The sequence below is a fragment of the Antechinus flavipes genome, chromosome 3 (genome assembly GCF_016432865.1).
Source record: "Antechinus flavipes isolate AdamAnt ecotype Samford, QLD, Australia chromosome 3, AdamAnt_v2, whole genome shotgun sequence".
Classification (NCBI taxonomy): Eukaryota; Metazoa; Chordata; class Mammalia; order Dasyuromorphia; family Dasyuridae; genus Antechinus; species Antechinus flavipes.
Window position 1 is genome coordinate 583,465,531 of NC_067400.1, and position 16,469 is coordinate 583,481,999.

The following is a 16,469-nucleotide window of genomic DNA, read 5'->3' on the forward strand; positions in this document are numbered from 1 at the left end:
GGCCCTCCCAGCTCTGACCTCCTGGGTTCTAAGGGCCCTCCCAGCTCTGACCTCCTGGGTTCTAAGGGCCCTCCCAGCTCTGACCTCCTGGGTTCTAAGAGCCCTCCCAGCTCTGACCTCCTGGGTTCTAAGGGCCCTCCCAGTTCTGACGTCCTGGGTTCTAAGGGCCCTCCCAGCTCTGACCTCCTGGGTTCTAAGGGCCCTCCCAGCTCTAACATTCTATGTTCTAAGGGCCCTCCCAGCTCTCACCTCCTGGGTTCTAAGGACCCTCTCAGCTCTGACATTCCTTGTTCTGAGGCCCCTCCTGACCCTGACATCCTGTGTCCTAAGGGCCCTCCCAGCTCTAACATCCTGTGTCCTAAGGGCCCTCCCAGCTCTGACCTCCTGGGTTCTAAGGGCCCTCCCAGTTCTGACGTCCTGTGTCCTAAGGGCCCTCACAGCTCTGACCTCCTGGGTTCTAAGGACCCTCCCAGCTCTGACATTTCTTGTTCTGAGGACCCTATTGGTGCTAACATTCTATGTTCTAAATCTTCCTGCTTCTAATATATATATTTTTTCCTGACTGAGACACCATGGCTCAATAGATAATTTAAACTTTGAGTCTGTTTCCTTCTCTATAAACTAAGAATAATAATAGCATCTCACTCACATGATTGTTATAGAAGCAAACGAGATAATGTGTGTAAAGTACTTTGTACTTTACTTAGAGTATTTTATATATATATATATATATATATATGTATCACCTGTTATTTTTATTAACAGTGATAATAACATCTCAGCTCTAGCATTCTCTGTTCTAAAGACATACTAGATTTGAAATTCAGAAACCTGGATCTTCTAATCTTAGGTTTTGAATCTTGCTTCCAACATTTAGCTAGTTGTGTGACCATAGTTCTCATTTTTCTCATCTGTAAAGTGGGTCTAATAAACAGGTAGTCCCTACCTTATAGGGCTGTTAGGAAAGAGATAATCTTTGTAAAGAAGGCTCTTTTTAAACCTTAAGGCACAATATATATGTATTAATGAGAATAATTATAATAAGGTCCTAAAGTTCTTACTATTCTGCCATTCAATCTTTGAATCTTCTCTGACTTTACGGATTTACTTGTGGGGGTTTCCTGAGCCCAGAAGCCTAATGTTTTCTGAACAGTTGCTTTCTGAGAGGCCAGGGTCAAGATGAATAAGAAGAAAACTTCTTAAACTTTGACTCTCATATGGGGTCTCAAAAATGAATGTGGGGTCATTAAATTGTGACTTATTATTAATAAATGTTTGATTTGTATACCTATTTTTTTTAATTTTCAACATTCATTTTTGTAAAATTTTGAGTTCCAAATTTTTCTCTCTCTCCCTCTTCTACCTCCACCCTTCCCTCCCCAAGACCGCAAGCAATCTGATACAGGTTATACATGTACAATCATTTTAGACAGATTTCCACATGAGTCATGTTGTGTAAGAAAAATCAGAACAAAATGGAAAAACCACAAGAAAGAAAAAGCAAACAAACAAACAAACAAAAAGATAAAAATAGTATACTTCCACTAACATCCAGTCTCTTTATTCTCTCTCTGGATGTAGATGACACTTTCCATCACAAGTCTATTGGAATTGCATTGTTGAAAAGACACAAGTCCATCGCATAATCTTGTTGTTGCTGTGTACAATGTTCTCTGGGTTCTACTCACTTAACTCAGCATCGGTTCATGTGACTCTTTCCAGCCTTTCTGAAATCATCCTGCTGATTGTTTCTTACAGAACAATAATATTCCATTACATACATATACCATAACTTATTCAGCCATTTTCCAATTGATATTACCTATTTTATATGTCTCTATATATCTAGGATCATATAAAAATTTCCCTGGCGAAAAGAGACCACAAGTGTAAAAAGTTTATGATGCCCTAGGCTAGTCATCTTGACCACCTGGGTTCTCCCCTCCCTTCCTATGATTCTGGGGTCCCTGGCAGCATTGCCACCCCCCTCTCCCCGTCTCAGGGTGTGGAGAGTCTTGGGCTGCCCAGAATGGAAATGTGACTCAGGCTGGAGCTGGTAAGGCTACACCCACTCCTGACTCATTCTCAGCTGGGCGGGTAAAGCCTTAGCATTCTCCTTGGGGCAGGGAGGACATTTCACACACCCAGGCTGGCCTGCCCCTGGTCCCAGTTCATAGTGTCCAGGAAGTCATCCAATCCCTACACCAAATGGCTATTTAGGAAGGATGTTATTTGAGAGGCAAGAGATTCCCCTCCTCAAGCCCTTCCCAGGAGCCTTCCAAGTTCTGGCGCTTTCTCTTCCCTGGAAAAGGGCAGGTTCCTGGTCTTCCCCTGCCAGAGAGTTAAACATCTCTGGGTTTAGGTCCTAGACCTTGCTCACTTGGTCACTCAAGTCTGGCAGTTGAAGTATAGGGAAAGGACCTTGGGAAGCTGAGTGTGATAACTGGTCCCGTCCAGCTCTGGTCCACTTTGATGTGAACCTCCATCACTTTCCTGTTTCTTCCCAAATTCTATTCCTCTTCTTAAGGTTATTTTTGTTTGTTTGCTTAGATTTAGAGCTATATTATTATCAGATCTTCACTATAGTTGGGTTATATAATATAATAGAACTATTTTATAGTGGGATTGAAAAATCAGTTTCCTAAGAGATAGCCAACTGGCAAAATGGATATAGTATTGAATCCTGATTCAGCAAGACATGAATTCAAATCCCGAGTCAGACATTAACTACCTGTGTGATACTGAGTAAGTGACTTTACTTGCTTCACTTTCCTTCTCTGTAAAATGGTAATAATAGCAACTATCTTTGGGGTTTTTGCATGAGATTCAAATGAGAAAACATATATACACTTTGCAAGTCTTCAAGTTATATGTCAGTAGCATATTATGGAAGAGTATGGTTAGGTAGAGATCTGGGGGTTCTAGTGGATCACAAGTTCAATATGAGTTGTCAAACTAGCCAAAAAAAAATGCTAGAGAAATCTCTTGCTAGATTAAGAGCAGCATTGTTTCCGGGAATAAAAAAGTGATTGAGATTAGTTGAGGGAACTGGAGAGATTTATTTTCGAAAAGAGAAGAATGGAAGCCTACTGAAGGGGATTGGATGGAATAGGGATTAGGATTGTTCTGTTTAGTCCTTGAGGGCAGTGTCAGTCACAGAGGGTGGGATTAAAAGATATTGCCCGTGGCCTTGGCCTCTGGAAAAGTTTCCAAGCCATTGTAACTGTCCCTAAGTGCAGTGGACCATCTCCAGAGGAAGTATCACCTCTCTCAGGTGCGGGTTTTAAAACCGAGCCAGATAACAAATCTCCCCGTTGGTTGTAGTTGGGATCCCTTTGGTATATGAGTTGGACCGGGTGGCCCCTGGGATATCTTCCAACATGGCGGGCAGTGGTGCTGAGGAATCAAAAGTGGAATCAAGAGTCATGTCTAATTAGGGACCGAGTCTTGTGGATTTTATCTTTATTCCCGCTGCTGCTACAATCCCCAACTCCTCTTGGACTATTATAATAAGCTGACAAATCTTCCCCCTTTATCCTGTGAGCTGTCCATGGGAACCACATAGATAGGAATGAATAGAGAACAAAACCTGAGCTTGCTGAAGAGACATTAACGAGTTCTGGATCTGTCCCCATCATTCTTGTAGCGAACTCTCCCTGGCCAGACATTATGGGAGGGACTTTGGTTCCTGGAGCTTTTCACTTTTTTCCCTTCTACTCTCAGAAGATCAATTATTAAATTTTTATTAATTTTATTATTAACATAATTTATTTTCAATATTTAATTTTCAATATAATTTAATAAATATTTTGTGATATGGATAAGAATTAATAAAGTAAACTTTTAATTATTTTGAAAACTAAGTTGTTATTATTTATAATAATAATTTATTTTTATTTATTTGTTTATTTTGTTGAGGCAATTGGGATAAGTAACTTGCCCAGGGTCACACAGCTGGGAAGTATTAAGTGTCTGAGGCCAGATTTGAACTTGGATTCTCCTGACTTCAGGACTACTGCTGTATCCACTACACCAACTAGCTGCCCCTATTAAATTATTATTAAATGAATTTGTCTCTGAACCTTATAGTATCTTCAGCTAGGTGATGCAGTGGATAGAGCCTGGAGTCAGAAAGACCAGAGTTCAAATCCAATCTCTAATACTAACTTTTTTGACTCCTGGCAAGTCACTGAACTTCTATTTATCTGTTTCCTCCACTGTAAATTGGGGATAATAATAGTATCTATCTCCCAGAGTGGTTATAAGCATCAAATGAGATAATAATGTAAAGTGCTTAGCTCAGTGCAGTGCTGGGAACATAGTAAGTGCTGTGTTATTATGAGCTGTTAGTCTTATGTTTCTGATTCTTCCTTTCATTCTCCTCTGTTTGGGGCTTCCTCTGACCTCTTGCTCCTTTTCTCTTACAGGAGGAGTGATGGACAGAGCCAGCCCTTCCCTCCTGCATTAGACCTCCCTCGAGTGGATTCTGCTCCTCCCCACACAGCTTCCCTCTATCCCAAGGTAAGGTGGCCTCTCCTCATCTCAGGAAATCTTCAGGGAAGAGAGTGTGGAGCAGGACTGTGAAATGAGATGAGCCTGGGCTTTTCGCAACCCCAAAGGATGGGCTTGGTGTTGGAGGATCAGATCAGGGGATCTGAATTAGAATCTCACCAGTGTCACTTCCTAGTTGGGAAATGCCAGCAAGTGACCTCTCTCTGAATGAATCCCAGTGACGGGATTAGGCTGGAGGTCCTCTGGAGCTCTAGACGTATGACCATATGACTTCACTGAGCCTCAGTTTCCTTATCCTTAAAATGAGGATGATAATATTTATATTGCTATCTCCCCTGGTTATGAGGAAAGTGATTTTTTTATTCCTTAGGTGCTATAGAAGAGAGAGTTGTTATCATAGTATCACCATTACCATCATCATCATCATCATCACCACCATCCTCATCGTTCACTGTCACCAGTCTCCTGGTTCTTGACAGTGGAGTATAATAGAAAGTGATGTTTGGAGTGCTGGGTCTAGCATCAGGAAGACCTAACTTCAAATCCACCATCAGATATTTCCTAGCTCTGTTAACTTAATCAAGCTGTTTTAACCTGTTTGCCTCAGTTTCCTCAACTGTAAAATACAGTTCATAATAAAATCTACCTTGCAAGATTATGAGGGAAACAAAGGAGAAGCAAAAAAATTCTTGGCACAGTGCCTGCCATGTGCAAATAAGTTCTTATCCCCTTTTCCTTCTCCTAGGGTCCCTTCCGTCTTTGATATCCTTTGTCCTAGCATCCTCTAAGCTCTGATAGTCTCTGCTCTTTTTTTTTTTTTTTAAATATCAACTAAAGCTTTAGGTTAATGAATCTTTTTTTGGAATAATGAATCTCTATATGGAGAGAGAGTTTTCAACATTCATTTTTATAGGATTTTGAGTTCCAAATCTTTCTCCCTTCTTCCCTTTCCTCCTCCCTCTCCAAGGCAGCAAGTAATCTGATATAGGTTATACATTTGCAGTCATGCAAACATATTTCTACATTAGTCATATTGTGAAAAAAAAAAGCAGAACAAAAGACAAAAGACACAAAATTTTTAAAAAGCGAAATTAGGATGCTTGAATTTTCACTCAGACTCCATAATTATTTCTCTAGATGTAGATACCATGTTCTTTCATGAGTCTTTCGAAATAGTCTTGGATCAATGAATTGCTGAGAAGAACTAAGTCTCTTATTGATCATCAAACAATATTGCGACTACTGTGTACAGTGTTCTTCTTGTTCTGCTCACTTCTTTCTGTAATGTTCATATAAGTCTTTCCAGGCTTTTCTGAAATCACTCTGCTCATCATTTCTTATAGCCCAATAATATTCTATTACAATCATATATCACAATTTGTTCAGCCATTTTCCAATTGATGGGCATGCCCTCAATTTCCAATTCTTTGCCACCCTAAAAAGAACTGCTATAAATATTTTTGTACATGTGGGCTCTTTTCCCTTTTTTATGATCTCTTTGGAATATAGACTTAGTAGCATAATACCCCTACTGGGTCAAAGGGTATGCAGTTTGATTGCCCTTTAGGCATAGTTCAAAATTGCTCTACATAATGGTTGGGTTAGTTCATAACTCTACCAACAGTGTATTAGGGTTCTAATTTTTGCATATTTTCTCCACTGTATCATTTTTCTTTTCTGTCACATGACCCAACTGATGGGCATGAGGTGGTAACTCAGATTTATTTTAATTTACATTGCTCTCATCAATTGTGATTAGAGCATTTTTTCACATAACGACAGATAGTTTTAATTTCTTTATCTGAAAATTGCCTCTTCATATTCTTTGATCATTTAACAATTGGGCAATGACTTCTGTTATTATAAGTTTGACTCAATTCCCTATATATTTGAGAAATGAGGCCCTTATCAGAAACACTGGCTGTAAATCTGTTTTCCTTCTAATCTTGGTTGCCCTGGTTTGTTTGTACAAAAACTTATAAATTTAATGTAATCAAAATTACCTATTTTGCATTTTAAAATGTTCTTTATCTCTTGTTTGATGATACAGTTTTCCCTTCGCCATAGATCTGACTATTCCTTGCTCTTCTAATTTGCTTATGGTATCACCCTTTATGTCTAAATCACATACCCATTTTGGCCTTTTCTTGGTATAAGATGTGAGATGTTGGTCTATGTCTAGTTTCTTTCATACTATTTTTCAATTTTCCCAGCAATTTTTGTCAAATAATGAGTTCTTATCCCAGAAGCTGGAGTCTTTGGGTTTGCATATTTTTACTACTGTTTATATGTGATTACTAATCTTATGTATCAAGTCTATTCCATTATTCCACCATTCAGTTTCTTAGCCTGTACCAATAGATTTGATGATTGCTGCTTTCTAATATAGTTTTAGATTTGGTAAAGTCACCTTCCTTCCCATTTTTTCCCTTAATTCCCTTGATATTCTTGACTTTTTGTTCTTCCAGATGAATTTTGTTTTCATTATTTTATTTTTTATATCTCTATAAAATGATTTTTTGGTAGTTTGATTGGTATGACATAAGTAAATTGATTAGGTAGAATTGTCATTCTTATTATGTTAGCTCTATGAACAATTGATAATGTTCCTATAGTTTAGAACTGATTTTATTTGTGTGAAAAGTGTTTTTGTAATTGTGTTCATATGGTTCCTAGATTTATCTTGGCAAATAGACTCCAAATATTTTATTTTGCCTACAGTTATTTTATTTGATTATTTTACTTTTTTGCCTTTCCGTTATTTTAAATTTTATTTCTCTTTCTTTCTTTTGTTGTTAAGCTTTGTTGGTACTATCTAGAAATGTTAATGTTTTATGTGGATTTATTTTATATCCTGCAGCTTTGCTGAAGTTGTTTATTAACTCAAGCAATTTTTCAGTTGATGCTCTAAGCATACTGTATGTTTTCTGCAAAGTGATCATTTCTCTCTCGTTGCCTACTCTAATTCTTTCAATTTCTTTTTCCTCTCTTGTTGCTCAAGCTAAGATTTCTAGAACAATATGAAATAATAATTGTGACAATGGTCATTCTTGTTTCTCCTCTAATCTTATTGGGAAGGCTTCTGGCTTTATAGATAATGCTAGCTTATAGTCTTAGATAGATATTCTTAGAAAATGGAAGGACAATGACCAACCAACTTAACATTTATTCCTATGCAAACTAGTGTTTTTAATAGAAATAGGTGACATATTTTGTCAAAAGCTTTTTCTGTATCTATTGAGACAGTCAGATGATTTCTGTTGGTTTTGATATTGATATGGTCAATTATGCTAATGGTTTTCCTCACACTGAACCAGCCCTAGATTCCTACTATACATTCCATAGTATGGTCATAGTGTAGTATCTTTATGATAAATTGCAGTACTCTCTTTGCTAATATTTTATTTAAAATTTTTGCATCAATATTTATAAGGGAAATTGGTCTATAATTTTCTTTCTCTGTTTTGGCTCTTCCTGTATCATAAAAGGAATTTGGTGTAGGACTCCTTCTTCCATTTTTTCAGATAGTTCACATGGTATTAGAATTAATTGTTTTTTAAATGTCTGGTAGAATTCACTTTTAAATTTGTATGGCTCTGGAGATTTTTTTCCTTAGGGAGTTCATTGATGACTTGTTCAATTTCTTTTTCTAAAATGGGGCTATTTAATTATTATATTTCCTTTTCTGTTAATCTGGGAAGTTTATATTTTTGTTAATATTCATCCCTTTCGCTTAGATTATCAGATTTATTGGCATACAGTTGACAAAATAGCTCCTAATTATTGCTTTAATTTTTATTTCATTGATGGTGAATTCACCCTTTTCATTTTTTATACTGGTAATTTAGTTTTCATCTTTTTTAAAAAAGCAAATTAATCAAAGATTTATCTAGTTCATTGTTTTTCCCCCCCCCATAAAATCAGCTCTTAGTTTTACTTATTAGTTCAATAGTTTTCTTGCTTTGGATTTTATTAATCTCTCCTTTGATTTTCACAATTTCTAATTTGATGTTTAATTGGCAATTTTTAATTTGCTTTTTTCTAACTTTTGAAATTGCATGCCCAACTTGTTGATCTGCTCTTTCTCTATTTTATTCATGTAAGCATTTAGAGATATAACATTTTCCCTTAGTACTGCTTTGGCTGCATCCCATACATTTTGATATATTGTCTCGTTATTGTAATTCTCATTGAGGAAATTGTTGTTTCTATGATTTATTTGACTCACTCATTCTTTTCAAATAGGTTATTTAGATTCCAGTTAATTTTTAATCTACCTTTCTATGACCTTTTATTACATATAATTTTATTGCATCACGATCTGAAAAGGATGCATTTAATATTTCTGCCTTTCTGAATTTGATTGTGAGCTTTTTAATGCCCCATACATGATCAATTTTTGTGCAGATGCCATATACCTCTGAAAAAAATGTATATTCCTTTCTATCATTATTCAGTTTTCTCCAGAAATCCATCATAACAAATTTTTCTAAAATTCTACTTACCTCCTTAACCTTTTTCTTCTTTGTTAGTTCTGAGAGGGGGAGTTTGAGGTCCTCTTCTAGTATAGTTTTGTTGTCTATTTCTTCCTGTAATTCACTTAACTTCTCTTCTAAGAATTTGGATGCTATACCATTTGTTCATATGTGTTTAGTATTGACATTACTTCGTTGTCTATGGTACCTTTTTTTTAGCAAGATGTAACATCTTTGTCTCTTTTAATTAGATCTATTTTTGCTTTTGCTTTGTCTGAAATAAACATTGCTACCCTTGCTTTTTTTTTTTTTACTTCAGCTGAAGCATAATATATTATGTTCTAGCCATTTACTTTTATTCTGTGTGTCTCTGCTTCACATGCGTTTCTTGTAAACAACATGTTGTAGGATTCTGGTTTTTAATTGACTCTGCTATCTAATTTCATTTTATATGAGAGTTCATCCCATTCATATCCACAGTTATTATTACTAACTGTGCTTTTCTCTCCATTCTATTTTCCCCTATTTATACTTTTCTCTCTCTTCTCACTAGTATTTTGCTACTACTACCTCTTTCAAGCTCCCCTTTCTTTTATCAATTCCCTGCTTTTATTTTTCCCTTTCCTTTCTACTTCCCTATAGAGTAAGATAGATTTCTTTAACCTCATTGAGCGTGCATGTTATTCCCTCCTTTAGCTAAATTCTATGAGAGTAAGGTTCAAACAATGTCCCTCCCTCCTTTCCATTATAATAGGTCTTTCATGTCTATTCATATGATATAATTAATAGATTTTTCATGCCTCTTCATATGATATAATTTACCCTATTCTGTCTCCCCCTTTCCTCTTCTCCCGATAAAATCCTCCTTTTTGCCTCTTATTTAATTATCATCACATCAAAGTCAACTTTTATTCACACCATCTGTCTAAGTATACTTCTTCTAACTGCCCTAATAGAGATGCAGTTCTTAAGAGTTATAAATATCATCTTCCAATGTAGGGATGTAAACAGTTTAATCTTATTGAATATCATGTTTTTTTTTCCTTTCCTGTTTACCTTTTTATGCTTCTCTTGAGTACTATATTTGAAGATTAGATTTTTTGTTCAGCTCTTGTATTTTCATTGGAAAATGTTGAAAATCCCCTTTTTCAATGAATATCCATCTTTTCCCCTGAAAGATTATATTCAGTTTTTCTGAGTAGCTGATTCTTGATTGTTTTCCAATCTCTTTTGACTTCCAGGATGTCATATTCCAAGTCCTCTGATCATTTAATATAGAAACTGCTAAGTCTTGTGTAACCTTGACTATGGTTCCTTGATATTTGTTTCTTTCTGGCGTCTTGAAGTATTTTCTCCTTGACCTCAAAATTCTGGAATTTGGCTACAATATTTCTTAGAGTTTTTATTTTGGGATCTCTTTCAGAAAGTGATTAGTCTATTCTTTCAATGGCTTTCTTGTCTTCTGGTTTCAAGATATCAGGACAGTTTTTCTTTACAGTTTCTTGTAAGATGCTTGAAAGATGATCATGGCTTTAAAGTATTCAAGAAATTCAAGAAAAGAATACTTTAAAGCTATAATCATCTTTCAAGCATCTTAAACTATCCTGGACCTATTTTCCAAATCAGTTGCTTTTCTAGTGAGGTATTTTATATTTTCTTTTATTTTTTTCACTTTTTTGATATTGTTTGATTAATTCCTGATTCTCACAGAGTCATCAGCTTCCATTTGCCCAATTCTAATTTTTAATGGGGTTATTTTCATCTTAGTGTTTGCACTTCCTTTTCCATTTGACCAATTTTATTTTTAAAGAAGTTTTTTCTTTAGTGGATTTTCCCCCCATTTAGCCAATTTTGTTTTTTAAGGAGTTGTGTTTTTAGTCAATTTTTGTCCTTTGTCTTCCAAGTTGCCTTTTTTTTTCATAATTCTCTAGAAACTTTCTTTTCTCAATTTTTTTCTATCTTTCTTACTTGATTTTAAAATTCTTTTTGAGCTCTTCTAAGAGGACTTTTTGAGCTTGAAACCAATTCATATTCCTCTTTGAGGATTTTCATGTAGGCATTTTGACATCGTTGTCCTCTTCTGAGTATGTGTTTGATCTTTTCTGTTGCCATAGTAGCGTTCTATGGTCAGTATTCCTTTTTTTTTTTTAATTTGAGTTCTGCTTTGGAGATACAGGGGTGCATTGTCCCAAGCTTTTTGTATTAAAGGTCAGAGAGGTTGGTCACTGGCTTTCTGTGCACTGGGAATCTCTGGCAGTTTGCCCATTGCATCAGGTGGACTCTACAAGTTATGCCTTTTGTTCCTTGGGTTTCGGGGCTGGCAGTTTGCCTGATACACTGGGACTAGAGGCTTCACAGCTGGCCCACTGAGTCTGGATCATGAGGCCTATTTTTTGATTTGTGCTGTGGCTAGGAGCCTTCTTCTGACTTACCTAGGCACCCCTCCTGCTGGATTATACTCCCCAAGTAAGACGATCTTCCCTAAAGTCCTTCTAAATTATTTTGGGATATAAAATTGTGTCACTCCAGATTCTTTTAGTGGCTTGATTTAACACTATTTTTGAGGGCAACTAGGGAGAGTTCCTAGATTCTATCTTCCATCTTTGACATCCCATGCTCTAAATTCTCTGACATCCTGTTCTAAGATCCCTCCTAGCTCTGATATCCTGTGTTCTAAAGTTCCTCTTAGCTCTGATTTTCTGTGTTCTAAAGTCCTCCTACTTCTGACATCTTGTGTTTTAAGGGCCCTCCCAGCTTTGATATTCCATGTTTGAAAGGCTCTTCCAGTTTGGACATCCTGGGTTTTAAGGCCCTCCCAGGTCTGACCTCCTGGGTTCTAAGGACCCTCCCAGCTCTGACATCCTGGGTTCTAAAGGCCCTCCCAGCTCTGACCTCCTGGGTTCTAAGGGCCCTCCCAGGTCTGACATTTTGTGTTCTAAGGGCCCTCCCAGCTCTGACATCCCAGGTTCTAAGGGCCCTCCCAGCTCTGACATTTTGTGTTCTAAGAGCTCTCCCAGCTCTGATATTTTGTGTTCTAAGGGCCCTCCCAGCTCTGACCTCCTGGGTTCTAAGGGCCCTCCCAGCTCTGACCTCCTGGGTTCTAAGGGCCCTCCCAGCTCTGACCTCCTGGGTTCTAAGGGCCCTCCCAGCTCTGATCTCCTGGGTTCTAAGGGTCCTCCTCTCTCTGACCCCTTGTATCCAAAGGGTCCTCCTAGCTCTGACATTTTGTATCCTAAGGGCTCTCCTGACTTTCTGTTCTGATGTCCTGTGAACCTAAGAGTTTGAAGTCAAGATAGACATTCCTTACCAGTCACCCAGGGACAGCTTGTAGAATATTTTCTCATTTGACTCCTGTAGATTCCTTCAGTCCCAGACTGGGATTACTGCAAAGTCCTTTCTTTGGGGGAGAGTTTTTAAGTTTCTCCTCCAAGGAGAAAGTTAAAGAAATCCTCTCTCTGCCAGGATATCTAGTCGTAGGTTATGTACAAAGCATGTGCTCTGTCCTCTCCACCTTCCTGATCCTGGGAATGTGATAAGAGGGCCACTGACGACGGAAATGGGATGAACTACCACTACTTGAGTTGAGCTGCCAGTTCTGGCATCTGGCCCCAGGCTCTGCGTGACATAGGCAGGCTCAGGTGAACAGCACCAGGTGTTTGCAGCACGTATTGGGCCCAGAACAAGGGAAAATGCCAAGGCCATTGACTTGATTGGGACCTGGAACTTGGCAGGCAGCTTTGTCTCCCCTGGCCCTGCTGTTCCTTTTGTAAAGAAGAAATGAAAGAATAACCAGAAGGAAAAACACGTCATTTAAATCCACCTAATCACTGTGGGTTTGGGTTTTTTGGAGAGTCCTATCTCTGTAGGGTCCTTCCAGCTATTCTATGTTCTAAGGTTCCTTCAAACTGTGACATTCTATGACATTAATAATGTCAATAATAATAATATATGTAATGTTTTACATTATATTGCTTAGTTAATACCTGGCACATAGTAAGCACTTAATAATTGCTTGCCAATATAACCCCTATTTCTATATCTCTAATCCCTGCTGTTGGAGGGCTGAGGCTTGAGGATTGCTTGTGCCCAGGAGTCCTGAGCTGCAATGGAGTAAAGAAGGGTATACACAGTAAGTCTGGTTCCAAGATGGAAGGCTACCAGGCTACATAAGGAGAGATTTATCAGCCCAGACCTGTAATAGAACAGGTTAAAGCTCTCAAAACAATCAATAGTAGGGTCATCCCATGCGTGGCCCTCTGTGAGATAAAGAAATCCAGCCTCTAGATAAATAAGAAACAAATGAACAAATAAATAAACAAGCAAATAAATAAATAAAACCAGATGGTTTTTTAAAAGCACCAAAAACAAGAAAAATGCATATTGACTTGATTGGACAGATCATATGAGCTGGGTTCTATTCTAGCCTCTGTCACCAACTCATGGTGTTTGCTTGGCTGAGGGTTTTTTTTTTCTTCTCACAGGGTCTCAGTTCATCCCTCTAGGAAATGGTGGAAAATTCCCTGACCTACCACCTGCCTACGCAAGGATTCTGTGAGGATCCAATGAGAAAATACATGGGGAATATGAGGGACAGTGATTGTTATCAGCATGTTTCTGGTGCCTTTTGGGGAGGTTCCCTCTAAATACCATAGATGAGTGGCAGAATATCGCCACGAGCCCATACACATCCATGCAGCCGTAAGAACACAGACCACATTCCTGTATGGACATGCACCTATTTCCATACCAGCATATGAATGTGTGTATATCTGTATCTGTATCTATATCTATGTCTATATCTATATCCATTCAAGCAGTCAACAAGAAAGTATTAGAGTTACAAAGAAAGGCACAAACTCTCCCCTTAGGGGAACTCGGATTTATTAAAATGAGGGGAGCACAACACGTAATCAGCTCTGCACACACAAGGCATATGCAGGGTAGATAGAAGATAATCTCGTGTGAAGGCCCTAGCAAGGTGGACAGGGATGGGAGAGACCCAGAAAGAGCTTATGCAGAAAGTGGGATTTAAATTGAATGTTAAAAGAAGCCAGGTAATCTAGGAGGCAGTGCTAAGGAGCAAAAGGCACATATAATTAAATATACTCTTATGCAAGGCATATATTCCTTAATAAAACATGAATTTACCTTGTATTTATTTTCCATATGTTTTCATACATTCTTGTTATCTCCCCCATTATATTATAATGGGGTCCTCACTGAGGGCTGAGATTGTTTAATTCATGTCTTTGTATCCCCAGCTCCTAGTACAGTGCTTGACACATAGTAGGTGCTTAGTAAATGTCAGTAGATATGAGTGTATACATATATGTGTACACACATACACAGGTCCAAATGGGGTGGATATGTACATATATGTGCATACATATACATACAGGGAGCCCCATAAACACAGATATCTATCCAAGCACGTGCGCCCAAAAGCACAATGTGTATGAAAGTACCAGAAAGAGCACTGAACTTGGAATCAAGTTACCTGGGTCTTAGTCCCAACTCTAATACTTTCTAAGTGACCTATGTCCTAAAGGCTTCAGTTTTCCCATTTGTAAAATGAGACAATAACATGGTTGCCACCTTCCTCATCAGGATGTTGTGAAGACAGCCCTCTGGAAGGATTTGTCCCTGCCCTTTCTATTGATCCACGTGACATAATCAAACATATGTAAACACACACACACACACACACACACACACACACACACAGACTCAAGCACACCTGCCCCTGTTTGCCAGATACCCAAACATCCCATGCTAGCATGGCCCTCCCTTCCCCCTGGGGCTGTGTGGGAATGCAAGGCTTTCTCAGGGCTGCGTTGTGATAGGTGCCCGGAAGCACTTGGGTCTAAGGAGCCAGTTGTGTAAATCAATATTTGCTGTTGTTAATTATTAAAACCAAAGCCGGGACTATGGCTGGAACATACATCTCCGGAGTTCCTCCTGCCGCCAGCTTCCTGAGACGAAAGCTGTAGCCAAAAGCTAGCTGGGCATCCCAGGAGCCTGGCTCCAGGGAGCTTTGGGAGCCCCTTTGAGGGCTCTGGAGGCCAGGCTTAGGTCCAGCCTTCTAGGACGGCTCAAGAACCTCGGGCTTCCTTGGCAGTGTGAGGGAAGGCGTAGATACTTCCTCAGCATCTCTAGGAGATAGAATCTCAAGTCTCTCTGCTTCTGAGCAGGATCTCTACCTGTTCAGGGATTTGGAAGACAGTTTCCTAAATTGATATCTGCAACCATGACTTAGACTCATAGATCCTAGAAGGGGTGGGGTGGGGCTTAGAACACAGAACTGCTTAAAAAAAAATCATCATCACTATCATAATAGATGACAGACTTATAAAGAATATCACATGCATTATCTCATTAATGACATAGAATGTCACAGTTTGAAGGGACCATAGAACATAGAATAGCTAGGAGGACCCTTAGAACATATAAAAGAGCTGGGAAGGCCCTTAAGAATACAGGATGTCAAAGCTGGGGTGGGGAATTAGAACCCAGACTGTCAGAGCTGAGTGGGCCTTTAGAGCCCAGGATGTCAGAGCTGGGAGGGCCCTTAGAACCCAGAATGTCAGAGCTGAGTGGGCCTTTAGAACCCTGGATGTCAGAGGTAGGAGGGCTCTTAGAATACAGACTGTCAGAGCAGGAAGGAAATTTTAATGTCTTTAGAAGCAGGTCGGCTTCCTTCCAGTTCAATACTCCTTGCCCATCCTTTCCAGAGACTCTGCCCAGGAAAAACTCTGTAGTTATAGAAGAGGGAGCATCACATCTTGACCCACTGCCAGAGGCCTGGAAGGTTCCTAGGACTCAGGCCATCAGGGAGAGACGGGGAAGGCAACCAGAATTCATCTGGGAGTCTGCTGCCAAAGCTGTGATGCAGTGAAAAGAGTGCAGGATTTGGCTCCAAAAGACCTGGATTCAAATCCTGACTGCCATGTATTCTTTATGGGGCTTTTTAGGTTTCAGGTTCCTGATCTGAAAAATAGAATCGGATTAGCTAATCTCTGACACAGTAATCTTCCTCCTCACAAATTGTTCTCCAGGAAGTGAATGGGAGAGGTATCCCCCTTCGTAGACAGTCTAGGTCCTGAGATCTGCTCTTTGTCTCACTTGCACCTGGGAAGTAGCTGTGGCCTTAACCACTCTCTGGGTCTCAGTTAACTGCTTTGGAAGGGAGAAGTAAGGATGAGCAAAAGAATACAGCCCGATGTCATGGAAAGACCACAGGACTGAGCTTAGGCTGTCACTGACGTCCTGTGTGACAAGACATTTTCCCTTCTGGGCTTCAGTTCCCAAAGTGTGAACTTGATGACCTTGAAGATATCTGGTGGTTCAGTGGATTAAATGCTAAGCTGGAATCAGGGAGACCAGAGTTCAAATGTGACCTCAGCATTTACTAGCAATGTGACTTTGGACCAGTCACTTAATCTGCCTGCATATTTCTTAAGTTGTAAAAAAGGGAATAAATAA

The 16,469-nt window shown here is 38.9% G+C and overlaps 1 protein-coding gene across 4 annotated transcripts in view; it reads left to right on the forward strand.

Annotated features, from left to right (window-relative positions):
- RAP1GAP (RAP1 GTPase activating protein) overlaps nucleotides 1-16,469 on the forward strand; it is a 113,165-nt gene that overhangs the window by 59,849 nt on the left and 36,847 nt on the right. For all 4 annotated transcript variants that reach the window (XM_051988308.1, XM_051988309.1, XM_051988310.1 and 1 more), the window contains exon 3: nucleotides 4,428-4,521. The gene's annotated coding sequence lies outside the window, so the exon portion shown is untranslated. The remainder of the gene's footprint in view (nucleotides 1-4,427; nucleotides 4,522-16,469) is intronic.